This window comes from Lactuca virosa, chromosome 5 (assembly GCF_052849685.1).
Source record: "Lactuca virosa cultivar CGN04683 chromosome 5, Lactuca_virosa_CGN04683_v6, whole genome shotgun sequence".
NCBI classification, from domain to species: domain Eukaryota; kingdom Viridiplantae; phylum Streptophyta; class Magnoliopsida; order Asterales; family Asteraceae; genus Lactuca; species Lactuca virosa.
In genome coordinates, this window is record NC_136430.1 from 11,716,763 (window position 1) to 11,737,335 (window position 20,573).

Here is a 20,573-nt window from a genome sequence, read left to right on the forward strand (position 1 = left end):
TCGCAGATGGAGCAGATTTCGGGATTTTGACCTGTTTTGGCTGTGGATAATTACCTAAAACGTTTTTATTAATAAAATCCGATTTTTATCAATAATTGGAGATTATCCTTGCCAAAATAGAAGATAACTGTCAAAATTTAGATAATCTTTTGTTTTATTAGATAAAGATTGATTATTTGTAATTTAGATTTGAATTATCTTGTGAAAAGTTTCAATTTCCCCTTTAGGTTTTATAGTTTAAATTTGAACTTAAAAGTTTTGTTTTTGAAATTTGAATAGTTAAACCCTAATGTTTTGAAAAGTTTCAAAACTTGCCCTCAAGTTTTGGAATTTAAATTTTTGATTAAAAGTTAATTTTGAAATATTTAAATTCTAATCCCAAATGTTTTGAAAAAGTTTCAAAACTTGCCCTCAAGTTTTGGAATTTAAAAGTTGATTAAAAGTTTGATTTTGAAATGTTAAATTCTAAAACCCTCGCACTTTGAAAAGTTCAAATTACACCCTTATGGTTTTGTTAATTAATTAAAGTGTATAATTAAAAGAGAGTTAATAAATCCATAAAGTTTTGATTTACATTTAATTAAATTAAAACTATAATTTATTAAATTAGACCATCTAGTATTTTAAAAGTGTAAAATACACCCTATACTATGTACATATGACATTAAAAGTCTAATATTATATATGTTTAAGTAAACAGTCAGTCTTACCGTTAGTAGGCCTCATTCACGAAGCTGGTCTATAAGGGGTGTTTAAGGAAATTGTCTATAAAATGGCGATTGAATGGGTATCCACTCTTACCCACCACACTCTTGACTAGTGGAGGGTCGTTAGCCGAACGGGTATGATAGGATGAAACCTTCCATTATAAGTATAATGAAGTACAAAGTAACTACATGCTTTTACAAATTCCCAAATTCTAGTTACTTTAGGCAAAATGTGAAATTGTATGCTAATCCATGGAATTACACTTCGTACCCTCGTCAAACGTTAGTGGAGCGTGCGTGGTTAACCGGCACACTAATTTAGGGTTGACATTGGTTGTGAAGGGTGGCTCGATGTTTATCATAGATCAATGGAGCGTGTGTGGTTAACCGGCACATTGATTAGGTGATAGTATCATTGAGTGCATCACGTAGATTCGTATGGTTATTCACACCTTATTTGTGATCCTCGGCATCCCAGTCACAAATAGAAGGGAATAATAGAGATTAAACATGCCATTGAAAAGTTCAATGAATCTCAAAAGATCTAGGAGTTTCATTTCATTTAAAACTTAAACTTCATTTTGTTTTTCATGGTGGGAATTGGTAAATCGTCATTTATCTACCTTCAAATATTATGCAACTAGATTACGACATCCCTCTTCTAGGTTGTAGAATGTTGTGTTGGATCCTAGCCTTGATGTTCCATTTGGGTGTTACATCAAGGATTCTTATCAACTAACTTGAATTTTCTCCCATTTTGTAGATGTCTAAATCTTACAATGGTCTTCCCAAGTCCCTTGGAACAAGCTTTCCAAATGAAGATGATGTTCCATGATACGATTAAGGAAATGAGAGTCATGCTTCACTTCCTCCACCTCCTCCAATTATTCTCCCTAACCCACAAGTTCAAAGGCTTGAAAAGTTCAAGCTCACTTAAGTCCTATTGGCAAGTAAACACGAAGATGGGAAACCTGTGTGTGCACACGTCTTGGAGATAAAGTCACACATTGACAGGTTAAGGATGTTGGGTATCGAGATTTCAGGTGAGTTGGCTGTTGACTGGGTTCTTCAGTCACTTCCTGAATCATATAGTGAGTTCGTAAGAGAGTACTATATGATGGAACACGACGTGACCCTCATTGATCTCACCTATTTGCTTATAGCTGCTGAATCAGCAATGATTTGGCGTGCTGGTCAAGCAAATTTGTCTGGTGAATCAAACTCCCAAACTTCAATGGACACTGACAACATTGGAAGTCCAGAAAGGACTAAGCATGAGATTGTCACATGTGCTGTGCCAAAGGAGTCCATTTGCTTTTATTGCCTAGAGAAGGGGCATTGGAGACGAAGCTGCCCAAACTACCTGAGAGATCTAAGAGATGGGAGAGTCAAGGAATATGGCTCTACTTCAGGTAAAATCTGTTATCTAACTCTATAAGTTCCTATTTTTGATTCTTAATACATGATGTGATAAGATTACATTTTGATGTTTTGCAGGATCAAAGAAATGAGAGGAAGCTTAAGGAAGAAGCGTGTTGAATCTGATCATGAAGAAATGGATTTCGATCGCATGGATTCGAAGATCAGATTTTTGAGCTGCTAATCTAGAGTTAGGATAGAATGATAAGAAATATGAAATAGCATAGTTTTTCAGTTGAATTGCATTGTAAGGACAAATTTTTTCCGCAATAAAATAAATTTTGATTTTGTCTTATTTATTTATCCTTGCAATGGTGTGTGTGAAAAATTGATGTTTAATTGTTTCTATTATTAGCAATAATGGATTTGATTCTTAATTATGTTATTTGTGGAAATGTCGAGAATTTGCCAAATAAAGGAAGATTCTCATCGCCCAAGTTTCAATTGGACAGAAACTTGGAATCATACAACTTGGTTGCGTGATGAATGAGAAACTTCATATTTGGAAATTAGACTATTTTTTGACAAAGTGTCAAGAGAAGGACTAGGGGATCGAGTACACTAGATTGTGCGTTGATCAAGTCTACCACAAGAGTGATAAAGATATTCGTCATGATTTACTAAAGTTTAGTAAATATGGTTATACTTATAAGATTAAGTATAATTCTGAGTTAATCGAAAGAGTTTCAATCAATAGCAGAACGAATAAGAAGAATCAAGTAGGCAGAAAGATAAAAGTTTCTCTATTATAAGAAGAAGGGAGAGTACCTTTTATTGTGTTTTATGATAGGTCTTAATGATTAAGAACCATGTCTCACTTGATCCTCTAAGTGAGTCTTAGTGCAATTGCATGTCTAAGAAGAGGAATCGGGAATTGTAGAAATGGTTAAATCAAGAAGTCAATCATACTTCGTTCCAATATCAAGTCTTAGAGTCAAGTTTCTGACATTAGTGACAAGTCTTAAGTAGGTTTATAACATTCGACACATGTGGAATTTGGAAAAGTTTTCTTATTCTTGCACATTTGAAATTGGTAAGTTGTGATGTCTTGGATAAGACAAAGACCAACCAGGACCAATTGTGTGAAGTGTTAAACTTGACAAAAGGCTACACTAACTCTTGAATATTTGTTTGTCAAGAAATGTTTCTTGACAAGAGAATCTTATATGTCAAGGAGTCAGTGGGAGTCTTAATGGTCTTGAAAAGTTTCAAGAACAAATCAAGAGTAAACCTAGTTAATCATCACTAGCGCACGACTTGAGGTTTCTGTGCCATTCCAATTAAGCTAAGTATGTATGTGAGTTCTATGAGTTCTCATTTGAATGCATAAAGACAAAGTACCTTGATCAATGGAAAGTACATTGATATGTAGGGGTGAGTTGCTTGGAAGACATGGTGGGCACTCGTGTTACCATGAGGCAAGAAATCAAGATTGAACAAGTTCAGTCCATATGGTTTTTGGATTTGTTGCAAACTTTCGTTTTTGACGAATTCGCATGGATAGGAACACATACATCACAAAATCTAAGTGTCATAAGGTTTCCCTCCTTCATGAAAATGATTGTGAGGAAATGTTTTCACTAAGAGAGATTTTAAGAAGATAGCAATTGTGAAAATTGTATTCTCAAATTCGATTATGATTACAGCATCCCTTTTCATAGTTCGAATTGTGAGATTTGGCAATTAGTCTGAACATTTGGGACTTAGTAACATAAATTCTGAATTGTTTAGACACACATGTGAGCTATCTAAGGCAAAGATGTATGAGCTTAAAAAGCTTAGATAAAGGATTATTAAAGCATCAAGTGTTAGAAATATGAACTTAAGGAATTCAATAAGCATTGTCTTCTAGAAGTTCAACTGTTTTCTGAATACATGTCAAAGCTAGTGGGAGCATAAGTGTTATGCTTGTATTGTAATAATCATCGTGTTAGTGGGAGCATGATTATTATGGTAAGTATTGCAAGTTAGCAATATTAATTATAGAAAACAAAGATTCACTTTGCAAAGTTGCAAGGGTTGAAAAGTTGTTTCGCTATAATTAAGGGAGAGAATATTATACTTCGTTTCAAAATTCTAAAGCTTAGATCGAGAAATGTTAATAAATTTAGTCTAGGTTACATAGTGCATTCTTAATATTCGATTATGATTACGACATCCCTCTTCATAGTTCGAATAATGGGAACATGGCACATAAAATATTATGGCAGAAGGATGATAAAGTATCACGTCTTTATGTGAGACATTATGCATCGTGTCCAATACGCTTCGGGTATAGGATCGATTGCATATGCTATAATATTTGACCATTCTAAAATTTTCAAAATTCCTAGGGCATTAAGAGGGAAAAAGGGACTAGAATCGGTTTTGACTAAAATAATTAAACAACTATCAAAGGACGATCTGAGGTTCACTGAGGATTTGTCGCTTGTGAGTAGTTGGAAGTATAGTACTGGATGGACTATATTGACATTATTATGAATAGATAAGATTCTATTAAGAATGAGTTGTCATATGGCAAATATGGAAATGTTTCCATTAATGGGAGTTGAAAATTAAGAATTTATGTCTAGATTAGAAAATTTTATGCAAAAAGGATGTTCAAAGGAATGTACTTTGAGTGAGAGACATCACATCTATATAATTGTTTTGTAACAGTTTCTGATAGAGTACCTTGTAATTTCATTAGCTGGGTCTTGGTGACTTTTGTGCTATGACATTACGAAAGAATCATTGCATAAAATGTTAGAATCTGACATATTCTAAAAGTGGCAAGAATTTGGTATTCTTATATTAATAATAAGGATTGGGGATTGTGAAATGAGTTTCATTGGAAAAGTTTTTCAATTGATCTATTTCACAAAGTATGGACCATAGGAAACCAAAGTGTGCATGCTTGGAGCATGGGACAATTGTGGTTATAATTCGAGTAATAAGTTGATTTTCTGAAACAGTAAGCAATGAATAATGAGTAATCAATATGGTGTTTAAATAAAAGTGTTTTTATTTACGCTCAAAAGTTTTGGGGCCATATAGGATTAATATTATTATTGCGTTTCACTTTGCATGTTTTGACTTCCAGAATGACTGGGTTATTCAAACCTTCACAGTCGGTCATACGTTGGAAGTAGGTATGAAGGAAGACTGTCATGAATCTGTCTGTAGATTGTCTAAAGTGTTTAGACATAGCACAAGTTTGCTGCAGAGTTCATGAGTGCTTTAATAATATTAGAGTATTGGATCAAACCCACGCTCACTTGAATAACTTCATGGATTTTATCTCGAGTGATTGTGAGACGATAACATTGTATATTCTTAAAACCGAGACGTGTGAGTTGTTATTTGTTGGTCGGTTGCACATTGATGATAAGTAAACGCACCAGTAACTTGGTGTTATAAAACTTATTGTTGTGTGTGATTCGATTAGTAGGTGCAAGCGAGCATTTGAGTCGAAGTTTATCCATTCCTTTTACCCAAAGTGGGATAAAAGCAATATCCGTGGGCCCCTCGATGATTTAATGATGACACCCTAAGCGCTTGGCCAAGCCGGGGACTAAGTTGATGTGTTCAATTGTAGTCTGTTGTCAGTCGTCATAAATCGGAAGTCGGGAAACAGTATAGAGAGAATGATCAAATTCATGTCTTGTGTCTATACGATATTTTGAGAATGGAAGAATATATAATCCCTTATCTAAAGGACACGCGTATCTGATAAGATCAGAGTTGACAGCGGCTTTTGAAAGCTACGATTGCTGATCAGGTTCTGAAGTAATGCATAATAGTTATTAGACTTATCCAAGTGGGAGACTGTTGGATTAGTGTCTAAGTCCATAACTATTTTGGTATGTACTTGACCCGATTATGAGCATGGTCCTTTTGGGTTGCCTTCACCATAGCAATATGTAGGATGAATTAAGGAGAGAAAGGTTTAATTATGATTTATTAATATATTATAAGAATAATATATTAAAGGAGAAATCATATTGTTTAATTAATATTAGTCAAGAATTAATAAAGAATTAATTTTGTGGCTAAAAGAGATTAATTAAACTTAGGGGATTGGAGTTGTAATTATAAGATAATTACAATTGGGCTATGGATCACCTTGGAATAATAGGTTGGACGAATTCTATGGGGAAGCCCATTAGAAATCGTCCAAGGCATGTTCAAGAAGGGGTCCATGGGCTGCTTAGGGCTTAAGCAGTCAAATTAGGGTTTCCTTGTTGGATAACCCTAATAGCCTAAGTATATAAGGAACCCTTGGGCACCAAAAACGTGGCTAACACTTGGGATAGGGGTTTCCAGCCATTTTTGTCCCTCCTCTCTCTTCTCTCCTTCATCCAATTGCTTAGTGGTGTTTGTGACTCCATTAGAGGTGCAACACTTGAGGCACTAAGCTTTCTGAAGCCAATCAAAGCAAGGAATTGATTGTTATTACTATATAACAATCAAAGGTAATTACTAAACCCTTATTTCAGTTTTTATATGATAGATCTAGGGTTTATAGCTTTGGATATTCGATTGCATGTTCATTAGACAAACTAGATCCAAAAGCTATTAGGGTTTGCATGTACACCATAGGAATGATGTATTGCTCGAAACCCATCACATATGAGGGTCATAGAGGAGGATATGCAGAAGACAGCCTTCTGAACTCGTTATGGTCATTATGAGTTCGTGGTGATTCCCTTCAGCATCACCAATGCTCCAGCATCGTTCATGGATCTCATGAACCGCGTGTGCAGGCATATGCTGGATCGGTATGTGATTGTGTTTATTGATGATATCATGATCTACTCCAAGACTCAGGAACAGCATGAGGAGCATCTGAGAGAGGTGTTAGAGACTTTGAGGAGGGAGAAGTTGTATGCGAAGTTCTCTAAGTGTGAATTCTGGTTGCACGAGGTGCAGTTTCTGGGACACCTTGTCAACCAGAACGGTATCTTGGTCAATCCGACCAAGGTGGAGGCAGTGATGAGGTGGGAGGTTCCAAGGACTTCATATGAGATTCAGAGTTTCCTTGGATTAGTTAGTTATTATCGGCGATTCATTTAGGATTTCTCCAAGTTAGCAGTTCCTTTGATCCGATTGACAAAGAAGACCGTCACCTTTCATTGGGGTCTTGAGCAGCATGCAACTTTTAAGACTCTGAGGCAGAGATTGTGTGAGGCACCAATTCTGAACCTGTGTGAGGGCATTGATGATTTTGTCATATATTGTGATGCGTTGATCACGGGTTTAGGTGTAGTATTGATGCCGGTAGGGTCATGTGATTACTTACGCTTTGAGACAGTTGAATCCTTATGAGGCGAACTACCCTACGCATGATTTCAAGTTGGGTGTTGTGGTTTTCACCCTCAATCTTTGGCGACATTACCTCTATGGGGTCTGTTGTACCATTTACACAGATGACAAAAGTTTGAGGTACCTGATGGATCAGCCAAATCTAAATATGAGGTAACATAGGTGGTTGGAAGGATTATGATTGTGAAATCATTTATCGCCTGGGGAAGGCCAATGTGGTGGTAGATACACTCAGCTGCAAGACGACCACTACCTCGATCAGGGATGTGTGTATGAGGATGACCATGATTACCCCACTCTTAGAGCAGATTCGAGAGGCTCAAGTCGAGGCTATAAAGGAAGAGCACTGGAAGAGTGAGCACATAGTGGGCTAGGCGACTTCTTTTGATTATGATAGTTGGGGATTGTTGACCCTTCATCAGAGAGTCTAGGTTCCATATTGCGGTGGTGTGCGTCAGATCTTGATGGAGGAGGCACACAAGTTGAGATTTTCTATTCATCCAGGTGCAACAAAATGTATAGAGATCTCTAACTCGATTATTGGTGGCCCTTAATTAACCGGGATGTGGCTTGGTACGTGGAGAGGTGCTTGACTTGCAGGAAAGTTAAGGCCGAGTACCAACGACCTCCTGGAAAAATGGAGTCGTTGGGTATTCCCGTTTGGAAATGGGAGGAGATCACGATGGACTTCATCACGGAGTTGCCTCGGATAACACTAGGAGTGGATTCGATTTGGGTCATCGTGGACCGATTGACCAAGAGCGCTTATTTTATTCTCATTCAGGAGAGCATTGATGTACACAAATTATGCCTATTAACTTTTAAATTTATAACCTAACAAACTTATACTAACTATGCACCTATAGGCAGTGTACCTAGTCAGATTATAGTATAGCTTGGGTAAGTCGGGTGTCGATCACAGGGAACAGTATTTAATTAATAAAGTAATTACTAAAAGCTAAACTAAGAAAAACAACTAAAATGGGGAGTTTTTATGTGATTTTACAAGTTTAGAAAAACTTAAATTAAAATAACAAACTAATTACTAAAGTAAACAACTAGAAAGACAATTTAAAACCAAGAATAAAAGATACTCTCGTTTAGCTTCGAATCCCTCCTTTTTCCTATGGTTGATTTCAAGTCAATGGATTAATTCCATTAGTTACCAAATAAAAGTTACTAGTCATCATGTTCAGACTAACTAGCATAAGTCAATTTAAAAACTTTAATTCAAATGATCATGCAAGTTAAGGATACTAAATTGATTTTAAAGGTAATTTGGACTCTGAATGATAGAATCTACAGACTAGTATTCTATGGTCAAGTCTAGTAATCAAGCAAATATTATGATCAAATACTGCTCTCTAACACAGTTAAGCATTTAACTTATCACCTACACTAGGATATGGTCAATCTTTAGCTCTAGCAATTTAATGGTCATAAACAACTAGGTAAATCAATTTTCATGCAATTAACTGCAGTTTAACTACACAAAACTTGATATTAGGCAATAAAGATAGATACTTTACCTAGCTAGGTTTAGATTTATCAAATAATATTTAAAGCAAAACCAACTTCATCAATCCATCAAACAAGAAATCAACACATAGTATTTAGGAGTTCATCTAATCTAAACGAAAGCAATGGTTTTTAGCCCATAATCACAGCTGGGAAACACATAAACATAAGGGAAACTAGACTAATCATGATTAAACTAGGCAAACCGAATGTGTAGATGTGAATCCTTGCTCCAATCTCTTTATCCTTTGATCTCTAGTTGAATTCTGCCCTCAAAGGGGTCTTGGAAGGGTATTTTTTTCGTTAATAGTCGCAGCCTTCAACCCTATCTCCTCTGGAATCGACCTAATGTCCGAGATATATATAGTTACCAAAAATCTCGACACCAAGACGTGGTAAAGGTACCACGTCGTGGTCCTCGTGTTTATCCCGTATTCCCCAAGCCAGCGTCAAGAATCACAAAGATTCCATTCACCACGTCGTGGTGGTTGAAAATCCGACTTTTCTCAAAACATGAAAGTCGTCTAAAATTGTGTCTAGTTTTCAGATCATTTTGAATCACCTTAATCGGAGTTATGAGTCATGAGATATGGTCAAAATATTGACGAGGGGTCAAGCTGTCTAACAACATCCTTCTTGTGTATTCTTCTTGTCTAAGCTCGTAGTTTCCTGCTTCTATCTTCCATATTGCTCCCGAGAATGTCTTTATGCTACATAACAGATATTAAGCATAATAAGTACCTTTTGTTCTATAATAAGCATAATTATAGCTAAAAGTATTAAGATATGATGTAAAATATATGTGTAGATATGCACATATCAAGCATCTTTGTGGAGAAGCTTGCAGACATATACATCTGAGAGGTTGTGACATGACTTGGGGTGTCAGTTTTAGTTGTTTCATATAGGGATGTTCGGTTTACATCCATGTTCTGGAAGAGATTTCATAAGGAATTGGGTACTCGCCTACATTTCAGCATGACTTTCCACCCGTGGACTGATGGGAATTATGCAAAACATATAATCCTATGTGTGCACGCAACCCTAAATAATTTTGATTTATGTTTTCTCTAGTTGAACATACAAATTGAACAACAAAATAGAAAAACCCTAGCATGCTCCTATATTCGAAATTCATAAATAGGGTTAGAATAATCATACCTTCATCACTATATAGTAATAGCAATTCAAATTATTGTATTGTTGAAGCCTTGAGAGCAAGCGTCACAAATGTCACGCCTCTAATGGTTCACACCCAATACTAGGAAAGGAAGGCAACTGAGAAGGAGGATAGAGGTTTCAAAATCAGTTGGAACTCTTCCAAAAACAGATGGCTGAAATTCATATGGTAATAGCCCTATTTATAATGTGGTCAGGAAACCCTAGATAAGCCAAAATCCAAGATTATCTTAAACCGGGTAATTATCCACTTTCCTGATTATTCTAGAAACCCTTAGGCATCAAGAAATCGTCTCATCTCTTATAGAGGGTTCTAGATTGCCTCTTGCTCAACTATTGAACAATTACAATTAAGTCCTGCACTATTAAGTAATTCTTTTAATCCCAAAATTAATTCCAATTAATTTCTGATTAAATATTATTATTTCTAATAAATATATTATTCTCATAACATATTAATAAATTAATTATTTCAAATTAATAAATCAACCTCATTCTCAAAAATCATTTGTCCAGTTGCTAGTTTTAAGGTCAACCCAAAAGGACTGTGCTACTATCAATTTAAGTCTATACCAACTATAGTTATGGGCTTAAACACCTAATCCAACAGTCTTCCACTTGGATAAGTCTAATAACTATAGTTTTCAATATAAATTCTAAAACCGATTAGAAAATTGTAGCTCTCAAAAGCCGTTGTCGAACTCTGACCCAGTCAGTTACGTGTCCTAAGATAAGTGATCAAATATTCCTTCATTCTACAAGATATTGTATAGACATGAGACATGGATTATAATCAATCTCTCTGTCCAAGATTTTGTAACATTCTGTTTGAAATTAAGTAATTAAATAATAAACCCTAAAACCCCGAGATGTAAATGATAATTTTATATTATTTTATTATAGCCCTAAAATCCATAATAATTTATGGATGTTAGCCATGGGAGTTAAATGTCATAATTTTTGGAATTTTGGGGGTTAAGTGTAATTTCTGGAGTCATTTTGTAAAGATTTCTGATGGCAGGGGGCGTTTGGTAAGTTTGAGAGTTAAATTGAAAAAGATCTTGGGAGCAGGGACAAATCTTGGAATAATGAACAAATGTTTGAAATGAGAGACGAGATTAACCCCCGTATCCCTTTCCCCTCGTTTCTTTTTCACAATCCTAATACTAATACATATCACAGCTGCCACCATCTTGGAGTGCTCCCAGCCGCCGCCACCTTGCCGTGACCAATCACCATCCTACCACCTGCAACCTCACCGTCGGACGCTACCACAACAACCTCTGTTGCCGGAGACATCGTAAGCAGACGGTGGAATATGGGTCGTGTGCGTCCGGAAGGTTCCCGGTAAGACTAATCTCTCTCTTCTCCTCCGTTCCTCTGTGCGTGTTCGACGTCATGTGTGTCGCTGTTGCCACCGGTGGTCTTTGTCCATTGTTTTCGTATTTTCCGGCAATGTTAGCCGCATGGGAAGTGGCTGAGTGTGTGTGTGTGTGTGTGTGTTCGAGTATATAAGTTGCTTTTGGTATTGTGTTGTTGTATGAGCAATTTGTGGCCAGAAAACCAAGGAAAACCCACCACCACCACCATGAGGTGGCAGCTGCCACCTCATACCTTCATTCAGCCGCCATCAGCCACCACCTTGGGTGGCTGTGGGCTTGTGTATGTGTTTGGGCTGATGAGTGAGAAGCATGTGATGTTGTTGGGCCTAATACCGTAACCACCGCTACCACCGTGGGGTGGTGGCTGCTGCCACGAACCGCCATTGACCACCACCACCCGAGGTGGTAGTGGGTGGTGCCCGACTTATTAGACTCTAATTAATGTAAAAACTTAACCGTTGGTTAAATTGGCTTGTGATTGGGTGTCACAACTAGCAATTTTGGTTTACAATTGTATGCATGCACCAACACTCTTTTATGTAACATAATTCAAATAGACTATGTTAAGTCAAAGAGGAACATATTTTGGATGCACCATAAGCAAAACATGTGAGATATTGTAACAACACAAGTTTAAATGCCAAGAGGGACCAAAAGTGACCAAAACATAAACTATTTTGAGTTTGCATTGAGGAATTCGACCATGGAGAAGCCATGACCGAACACACATGTTAAAGGGTGTTTGGGCCTTCACAAAACCGAATTCTCATTTGTTTTGGGCCTTCCAAAACCGAATTCTCCATATAAGGCCCATATAGGACCGATTTCTGAAATTCTAAACTTTCAAAACCGATTTCTCTATATAGGAGGCTATAAGGACCGAATTCCTAGTGTGTGTGTGTGTGTATATATATACATATATATATATATATATATATATATATATATATATATATATTAGGACCGAATTCTCCATAATAAGTCCAAGCAAGAAACCGATTTTTCTCTAAATAACGGACTTTAGGACCGATTTCCCTATTTTTAAATCATATAGGACCTATTCCCTATTAAATAGGATAAAATCGGCCATACCTTGATTAAATTAATATGTGTTCGGTCAAAAATCAAAGACTTTTCAGTGGGATATCATTTGTTTATTAGATATAAGTACATAAAAGGTGCATTGGAAACAAAAGTCGGTCTTACCTCTTATTATCCATCGAATTACAATGCAAATCTCCCAAATAACCAGCATGCATACATGCCACTTCTACATCTTATAACCCACGACTGGAACCTTGTTTCATTTCATTGTATCCCATTTCTTTACTCTATTCTCTCTGAATACCCCAACATTAAGCAGTTTACAAACTCTCTCAAGATCAAGAGTGTAGTTCTTTAAATAACTTCATCATCTAAGTGATTTTGCTTCTTGGCAAGTGCTTCTACAAACTCCTAGTGTTCTAACACTTATTTATGATCATTTCATTCCATTTACACACAAAAATTTCGTGTGTGACCCTCATAAGGTGTTAGAGACTTCAAGTGTTCTTCAAGAAAAATCTTAATGTTTGGCTCAACAAACTCTACTCCACACTTCAAACCCTCTCACAAAAACACCCAAGGTGAGCTTCATACCCCCCTTGTTTTCGGTTTTACTATGTTTTGGGGGAGAATACAAGTTGGTTTTGTGTTAGATCTAAGTATTTATGCATGCTTGTGTGTATTTTCATGATGTGTTGTGCAAATATGTTATGAATCTATGTTAAACCCTCATAAACTTGATATATCTCCAAGTCTTGAAGATCTTAGGAAAATAAGTTACTTTATGTAACTCATTATGTTTTTGAAAAGATAAAACATGTTAAAGGATACTTTAAAACAAAAGAACACTTAATGAGGAGCCATTTTTGGCAAATAAACAAAAAGTGAGCCTTATTGTGACAACTCAGGGTTTTGAGAGGATCAAAAGAGTCATTTTTGGATAAAAATGGGTTTTTAAGACATTCACGGTTTTGTAGGGGTCAAAAGTGTTATTTTTGACAAATTGGGCTTACTTTGGGCCTTCACGGTTTTAATGGGCTAAAATGGTAATTTTGTCATAAAAAGGGGCCTTATGTGGAAATTCACGGTTTCATGGGCTTGAAGTGTAAAATTTTGTCTTTAATGGGCTTAAAATGTAATTTTTATCAAAATGGGCCTTATTTACAAACTTTCGGTTTTTAATGGGCTAAAAGGGTCATTTCTAAGGAAAGTGGACCTTTTATGTCACTTTGGTGGTAATTGAGCCAAAACAAGCATTATAATAACAAACGGGCTAAATACGTCATTTTCACTTTAACTGAGCCTTGTATACTTATTACATGTTTATTGGGACTTATTGACCCATTTACACGTTTGATGGGCCTCGTATATTCATTTTATGCTTATTGGTCCTTAAATAACCATTTACATGCTTATTGGGCTTTGTGTTTTCATTACATGTTATTTGGGCCTTATAGGTCCATTGATTTTCTTATTGGGCCTCACGACACAGTTTATGTTTATCGGGCCAATAACAAACAATACTTGACACTTGATAAAAACAAATGGTATTTTCATCACCAAAGTTTTGTAATCAAATGTATACTCGAAACATTATTTTAAAACGGTAAACAATGTGATACACTGTTCGCGTAAATTTAGTTAAGTTTCTTGTGAGACGTTCTTTCATTCGTACCTACTTAGTGTACAATCCTTAAGTCCTGTAGTTATAACCAGAGTCTCCTGGAGGGAGAGCGAAAGTTTGTGTATAGATCTATAAGGGATTGACAACCCCGCACCTGAGTTGTTCGCTACTGCTATACTAGGCCAGTCGAGGGTGAAAAATATCTTACCTTAAACAAGTCGACGCCTGAAAAACGTCATGATAGGCAGATCAGTCATATCAAGCATGGTTGTAACGAATCACATAGAGATTAACAAACACTGCAAAATTTACAGAATACATATACTTTAATGCCGACAAAACAATACAAACACCATTTTTTGGTCTTAGGGTTTTAAGACTACAACACTTTTACAAGCAGAAAATATCGTATTTTCTGGGAAAATACATTATACATACATGTTACTTATAATAGAATATATAGGATTTTCTGGAACTCTCCCTTTATACATTTTCAAAAATATGAACACACATGCTATAATACAAGATTTGAAACAAAACTCTCAAACCATTTTTACGGAAAATATCGGATTTTTTGGTGTTTACAAATGATACAAAACTTTTTATACAAACTTACTTATGAACTCACCAACATTATATATGTTGACGTTTTCAAAATAACTTGTATTCTCAGGGACTCGTTAAGCAGGTCGGTCATCAAGAACATGTGGACTTTTGTTGTATTTTGTTTTATTTCCATCATACACTTAATATTTTGGGATGTAATATGTGATACAATACTTGATGTAAACAATGATGGTTGTTATATTTTATGTACGATGATGATGTTGTCTTTAATTCATTTATATATACTGTGATGATATTACAAGATGAAGTCATTCGCCCCCGAACGTTTCCGCTGTTCCGGTTCGGGGGTGTGACATTGGGTTGGAAACCCTAATCAGGGTTTAGAAAACCCTAATTAGGGTTTAGAAAACCCTAATCTTGGAGATTTTAGTTTGGACTTGTCGGGACCCGCTTTTTGGACCATTGGATTGATGTTATGACTTATGCCCGATTACATTGTATGTTTGGCCTAGTGGAGTGATGGACTTAATGGATTAAGTCCTTAATGGGTTAAGTAAGAACACTTAACCCTAATCGTCATTTTATGTGAAAAACCCTAATGGTTTTGTTCCTGGACTTGCTGGTGTTTGGGCCTGAAAGTATCTTTGGACCAATGTTGTTATGGTTAGGCCTATTGGGCCTTGTGGCCCAATATAGACATAGACTTCACATTTGTGGGCCTCGGGTTGGGCCATTTATTGGGCTAAGCTGCTGTGGACCTTCGTGGGCCAATTGGATATAGGTTTATGGACTAAGGAAATTATTGGGCTTTAGGATAAGGCTCATTGGAAAGGCTTAGGCCCAATTTGCAAAATTGGGCCATAAGTGGGCTATAATTGGGCCTTGATGATTATGAGATATTAGACCATCAGAATGCCAAGTGTTTGGACTAAAATAAATGGTTGGGCCTTAAGGTAAGACCATGTAGAGGTTTGGGCCCAATTTGGAAAATTGGGCCATATGTTGGGCCTTGGTTGATTATTTGGCTTTTGGGCCTTCAGAGTGTGAGTTTGGGACTTGGTTTTGAACCAAGCTAGGTTAGGGGTAAAATGGTCCTTTTACCCCAAGTGTGGATTTATGGTTATGCATTGAAACCAAAATGGTTAATTGAGTGTTGCTTTGATATGGACAGTTCGGGAGTCTGTCATCCAGCAACTAGAGTTTTATCCGCGGGACTTTGACAGTGTGAGGTGAGTCTCCTCACCATACCAATGGGTCGAAGGCACCAAGGTAGGCCCATTACGTGTTATGTGGTATGCTAGTTGATTATGTGGTACGTGATATGCTTGTTGTCTTTGTGATACTTGCATGGAAGACCCCAGGGGGAGCCTGTGGCACTTGGATGTCATACCATGTAGGGGTGCCCATGGCATTCCAGGTAAAGACCATGGGGGTGCCCATGACACTTGGTTGTTAGACCATGTGGGGGTGCCCATGGCATTCTAGGCAAAGACCATGGGGGGTGCCCATGTCACTTGGTTGTCAGACTATGTGGGGGTGCCCATGGAATTCCAAGTAAGACAATGGGAGGTGCCCATGGCACATAGGTGTAAGACCCTGGGGGAGCCCACGACATCCTGGAGTAAGCCCCTGGAGGGAGTCCACAACATCCTTATATGTTTATATGCGTTCCTTATGTGATTGATATGGTTTATTTGGTTATGCGGATTATGTGGGGTATGTTATGGGTAACTCACTAAGCTTCGTGCTTACAGTTTGTTTATGGTTTCAGGTATCATTGGTTTGGAAAGGAAGGGCCCGACTTGATCGCAGCGCACACACCCGTGTTTTCCGTATTATGTGATTTTGGGATGTAACTTTGATAACTGTTTTAATTAAGAAATGTTTTTGAATGGTTGGATTAAGTAACATTTGTGTTTGACTATAATGAAAAATGAAATTTTTACCCTGGATTTTGGGTCGTTACATATTTGTTTCCCGATTTCAGATTTATGACGATTGAAATCAGACTACCAATTGAACACATCAATTCAGTCTAGGCTTGGTCAAGCACTTTAGATGTCATCATCAAATCATTGAGGGGCCCACATATATCGCTTTTCTTGTTAGGGCAAAAGGAACAGATAAACTTCGACTTATATGCTTGCATTATTTATCTCTTCCATCCACACAAACCACCTCAAAGGTACCATAATATTGAAACATCCCAAAAATCATGACCAAAAATTTCATTTTTAATCATTAAATAAAACCATAGTTATCAAAATCATCTCATCAAACATAAGTCAAGACATCATAAACGGTATATCCATATCAAAACTTCTGTCAAATATATCAGAGTAAACATCCCAGGCTAAATATCATGGTGTGTGCAATGCAGTCATCCCGAACTCTTCGCTTTGCTATCGGAAGTACCTGAAACCAAAACTGAAAACTGTAAGCATGAAGCTTAGTGAGTCTCCCAAAACTACTACATACCATACACATAACATGCAACTAGGAGATACGGGCCCCGTCCACACTCAAGGAGATACGAGCCTTGCCCACACTCGGCTAACGGGCCCCGCCCACGAATAGTGAGATACGGGCCTCGCCCACACTCAGCTATCTAGGAGATACGGGCCCCATCCATACTTGGCTAACTAGGAGATTCAGGCCCCGCCCACACTCAACTAATAGTGAGATTCAGGCCCCGCCCACACTCAGCTAACTAAGAAACACATACAAGTATCACACAGACAACAAGTATAACCAAATCTACCAATCCATTCATATCCATACTCAAATAATGCTAAGATACGGGCCCTAACCACACTTAGCTACTAATCTGCACACATAACATACACCGGCCGACATTGGTGCCTTCGACCCGTTCAAACCAGGAGGAAACTCACCTCGCAAAGCTGAATGCAAAATCTCACGGTAAGAAATCTCTAGCGGCTGCTCTAACGACTCCCCGAGCTATCAGTACAAAATAACACTTAGTCAAAACAAAGTAATCCTTCTTAGGGTAAAATGACCATTTTACCCCTGATATAATCTAGTCCATGACCTAGGCCCGAATCCATAACATGAAAGGCCCAATTCTTGATAGCCTTTCCAAGACCACTAGTGGCCCACCAATGGCCCAATTTTCTAAATTGGGCCTAACTCCTCAAATGGGCCTTCCCTTAAGCCCAAACATATTCTTAGCCCAAAATAACTAATTTTTGATGGCCCACTATGGCCTAAAATAGCAAAGTCCAAGGAATGGCTGATGTGCACAGATTATACTTATCTAGTGTTAAATTTATAACCTAACGAACTTAACTAGCTAGAATGCACCTAGGCAATGTACCTAGTCGAATTATAGAATAGTTTAGGTAAAGCGGGTGTCGATCAAAGGGAACGGTGTTTAATTATTAAAATAACTACTAAAAGCTAAACTAAGAAAAACAACTAAAATGGGGGGTTTTTTTATCTGATTTTACCAGAAAAACTTAATCACTCAACTAATATGGTTGTTATCAATAAATCTAAAACACTTTCGTTTAGTTTCGAATCCACCTTTTTCCTATGGTTAGTTATTATTTATGGATTAATAAAGTTGGTTACCAATTTATATGTAATTAGAAATCTGGTCAAATCTACTAATATTTTCACCAATTCATGTACTACTTTGTAAGGTCCTACACAAGCAAACACAAAATTAGTTATTAATTATAATTGGGCTATGTAATATTTGTTAAACACAATTATGGTCACAATTATGTTCTCTAACACAGTTAAATTGTTACTTTTATCACTTAACTAAGATGTAGTCAATCCTAGCTCTAGCAATTTAATGGTCACTAAATCACTAGGTAAACAAGTTCATGTAATTTAATGGTCACTAAACTACACTTAACTTGAATTAAAGCAACAAAGAGAAACACTTTAACATGCTAGGTAAGTTAATCAAACACAAGCTCCAAACCAACTTTTATAAATCCATAAACTAATAAACTAAACCATAGTTGTTAGGGTTTCATCTAACTAAACAAAAGTAAAGAAGTTTAGCTACTCATATTTAAAATCAAACACACAAGCTCATGGAAAATTGACATGATCAAACCGAATGAATTGATGATGTTTTCTTCTAGATCTCTTCAACTCTTGAGCTCCAATGGTTTCCTCCTCTTCTAAGGGTTTTCTAGAGGTTTTTTTCATAATACTTCTCTAGAAAGTCACCTCCAAGTCTCCCAATTCGTCATAATGTTCAGATATATATACTTGTCTAAAATTTGGCCACCACGACGTGGTAATGACACCATGTCGTGGTCCTCGTGTTTATCTTGTATTCTCCAAGCCAACGTCAAGAATCATGAAGATTCCATTCACCACGTCGTGGTTATCGAGAATCAACATTATCTTAAAACATGAAAGTTGTCCGACATTTTGTCTAGTTTTTAGATCATTTTGAATCACGTCAATCGAAGTTATGAGTCATGAGATATGGCCAAAATACCGACGAGGGGTCAAGCTGTCCAACAACATTCTCTTTGTGTCTTCTTTTTGCCTAAGGTCTTCATTCCTGCTTCCAGCTTCCATATTGCTTCCGAGAATGTCTTTTACGCTTCATAACATATGTTAAACATAATAAATACCTTTTGTTCTATAATAAGCATAAATATAGCTAATAATATTAAGATATGATGTAAAATATATATGTAGATATGCACATATCAATGGCCCAACCCGACGCCCAAATAACGCAAAGCCCAAATCCAGTGAGTACGTGGGGCGTACTCCTCTGTACGCTAAGCGTACAAGCTACATGGCTAGTATACTACGCGTACGGGCTTGTACGCCCAACGTACTCCCCTGTTAAGCCATAATCTCAAAAATAGCTTAACCCCTTAAGACCTAAAGCTCCAAACACAGATCTGAGTCCAATAAAGTGTCTTAACCCATAAAGTCGATTACTTGGTGGCTTGAAAACCCCCAAATGGACCCAAACTTGAAATATGACAACCTACTTCCATAGAAATGACTAATACTCATGCATGGCCACATCAAGACCTTTCAAGATGGTAACTTTTCTGTCTTTTGGACTCAAATAACACTAAGGGTGGCAACCCTAAGCCTAGAAACGGATTTGGAACCATAAAGTTCCATTCTTGGGACCAAAAAGGTCCAAAACCCCATTACAAGAGATCTAAGCATTCATGAGGCAAGTTTTGAGCTTTTTACCTCAAACGAGTGCTAAATGCTGATGATGCCTCAGATCCTTAAGCTCAAGCTACACAAGTTCTTCTTCACCAACTTCCTATTTCTCTTTCTAAGCTCCAAGCTACTAAAATGGAATTCACAAGATCAAGATCACACAAAGATGGAGAAGATTAGGTTTCTAGGGTTTCTGAGTTAAGGAGGCTGGTAAGGAGGCTGGGGTATGGGACATAATGATGTATATATATGGCCTAAACCCAAAAAATTAGGGTTTTGAGTCAGCTCGCGTACGCTGCACGTACGTGCTTCATCCCCCCATATCCAATGTTCCCACTACGCCCCACGTATGCTAAGCTTACGCCCAACGTACGGCTTCAGTCAACCCAACACAATAAAGGCCCAACTAAATGAAGGCCCAACTCAATGATCTAACATTAATCTAATAGTCCAATAATTAATTACAATATTAAATAATTTAGCATTACCTCAAGTCACGGATGTTACAATTCTCCCCACTTGAATCAGACTTCATCCTCAAAGTCTGCTGCCCAGAACAACTCCGGATAGTGCTCCCTCATCTCCTCCTCGGGCTCCCAAGTCCATTCGGACCCCTTGTGGTGAAACCACTGCACCTTTACTAGC